Genomic DNA, 2,819 nt, shown 5'->3' with positions numbered 1-2,819 from the left:
CCCAATTCTGCCACCTCTACTGTAGCCTAAAAACCTGCTTTGGTGTTTCCCTTTTAAAAGGGATCCTAAAATTTTCCACTCCCCTGCGAGCTCTGTGATACTTCTTTGATAGGACACGGAATCGGATCCTCAAGACAAAAAGAAAAAGGCGACGCAAATATTGCCGAGCCGGAACAAAAGCTCGCAAATCGGCCACGGCTGCGACCACGCTTTAAAGCGGCGCGTGCCAGAGAGCCTCAGCGATGGAAAAACCCAACAGCACAAGAAAAACATACGCTAGGGCTAGAAAAGGAGGTAGAAGGAGGCCGGGTAGGAAAGCACGAGGGAGGGAGAACCTGAAATGGTTAGTCTGTCCCCTCTTCAGGGCTAATGTTAGACTGTTCCCATACAGACATTCTCCAGTATAGCTTCACCCACTCGAGGATATTTTTGAAGCTCGGTTAGGAAGCAGAGGCTTAGCAACGGCATCGGGAACCCCGGTCTGCGCCGGCGAGGGCACACGGCCCCCAGGTTTGCCCTGCTACATGTTCTCTTTGGGCAGAGGTAGATGAGAGCTCTGAAAAAACATTAAAAAAAGAGCCTTGGCTCTGCGAAACACCCGGCTGCAATCTCTCGGCTCCTCAGCTTCCCCCAAAGCGGCTTTAGGGCCAGGTTCGGTTTGAAGCTTTTTGGTTGGTACAATTATCTTAATAAAAGAACAATTTTCTGTTTCGTCAGATTGAATCATTCCAGCTTGGAGAATGTTGCGGGGTTTTCTGTGTCTTTTTTTTTTTTTTTTTACTGTTGATTTTAATGGCTAAATTTAGCCCACGCTGCCCTTGCCACGGTGCGACAACTTACTCTCCAAAAGCCCCATTTACACGAGTTTTTATTCCTGACAACTCAATTCCTATGAAAAGAAGTAAATTTAATCCGCTCACACCCAAGAGCATCCAAGGTTTTGCCAGAAAGAAAAAGGCCGGTTGCCTTGATACTGAAATTCAACACATGCACCCCCAGTCCTAACTCCTCACAGAAAGTTCAGTACGAGAGCAAAATGGTTTCACTTCGGGTAGAGCAAACATTTAATTCCCTCGCAATTCTGATCACAAAACACTGGGAAATTTCAACGCCGAGTTGGGAGCAACATCACCATGGTAATAACCGGGGAGAGGCCTTAAGATTTTTGTTTGAGACGATTCTGAAAAAAAAAAAATAATTAAAAAAAAATTTCCTGTGACACAATCCCCCAAGTTAGGTCTGCAATGCGCTAATGTAAAAACTATATTTACTCCGGCGGTTTAAATCATGACTTTCATCCCGGGCGCTGCCGGTATTGAAATGTGACCTCACGGTATAGATTACAGCAGCTCTCCGCCACTGGCATCGGCACGCGGATCCCTTCCCCTTCACGTTGTGAGGCTGCGGAGGGGGCCGGAGCAAACCTTTACCCAGGGCTGGGAACGTTTCGAACACGGCGGGTTTTACATGAAATATCCACCCGGCAGCTGCGGGGCCTTGGGAAGTTTTGAGTCGTTTCACAGGAGGAAGGACTAACATAAAAAATGACGTCGGTGTTATCAAGCGACTCGCTGAGCAACAGGAACACACGCCGAGCTTACTAATTGCTATTCCTCTTGTTATCAGACTGAGTGTCGCAGAAGGGAAGAAAGACTAACAGAGAGATATCCACCTCTTCACGCAGGAAAAGAAACTCTGAAAGGCCAAGTTTGCCCTCCCAGTTAGGCAACCCCGGTGCCCCGAATGAGAGCGACGCTGCGACCCCATTGCCAGGAGCTGCTCCCCAACCCCAGCAGCCGTGTTTGCAGCCTCCTTTCCCAAAACACAGAGTAAAAACCCACCCCTTGCTGCTCCAGGCAGGATCTCCAGTCGCACCTTTGCACCACAGCAAGTTCGTTTCCACGAGGAAACAGGGAGAAGCTGCAGCATCGTGCCCTGAAACAACCTTTTTATAAAATAACAAGAACCTTCAGCTAACTGTGACGCAACAGATCCCGGCTCACAAAGAGGAAAGGACAAAATAAGTGACCAGGAAGCAGAAGGTAAGTCTCCCCATCTTTTTCTCCGCACGTACACATGCACGTTTAATTTAAATTCGATGTTGTACCTTTCCGATGGGGGAACCTCCCAAGTTGCCCATCAAGACCCAACTGAAACTCACCTCAAAACTGCTGCCTTGGAAAAAGCAAAACGTCGTTTCTCTCTAGCGATCGCAACAAAACAGCAGCGCCACCGAGCGCAGTGTAACTCTCCAGACCCCTCACCAGCTTTGTTGCCTTTCTCTGGACCTGCTCCAGCATCTCGACGTTTTTCTTGTCACGAGGTGCCCAAAACTGAACACGGGATTCGAGGTGTTGACTCACCAGTGCTGAGGACAGGGGGACAGTGCCTGCCCCAGTCTGCTGGGGAGACAAAATACTAACACGCTTGAACGTATTTATGCGCCTCACAGAAAATACACGGTTTTACTCTCTATGTTGTATTATTTTAACGGTACAGCAACAGCCAAAGCGAGAAGTCAGTGCGTGGCAACAGCATTTGACTGTCATTGCACGGCGAGCAACAAATATAGTAATAAAACTCTTGTTTTCAGAGAGCTGCAAAACGTTCCCCAACAGAAACCCTTACGTGAAATTTCCCTTGTTTGGCCTGACGGGTGTCAGAAGGGATGGCGGCTTTTCCCAATGCCACCACCGACATGTCAGGACACGCTGATACGGGGATGCAAGATAAAACTGCGGTTGAGACAACTGGAGGAATCCCAGCTGTTTCAAGGACAAAACTATTCTTTTAACAAATTAAGAGACTGACAGCTTTGA

Source organism: Apaloderma vittatum, unplaced genomic scaffold, assembly GCF_000703405.1.
Source record: "Apaloderma vittatum isolate BGI_N311 unplaced genomic scaffold, ASM70340v1 scaffold21295, whole genome shotgun sequence".
Classification (NCBI taxonomy): Eukaryota; Metazoa; Chordata; class Aves; order Trogoniformes; family Trogonidae; genus Apaloderma; species Apaloderma vittatum.
This window is presented reverse-complemented; position numbering follows the sequence as displayed.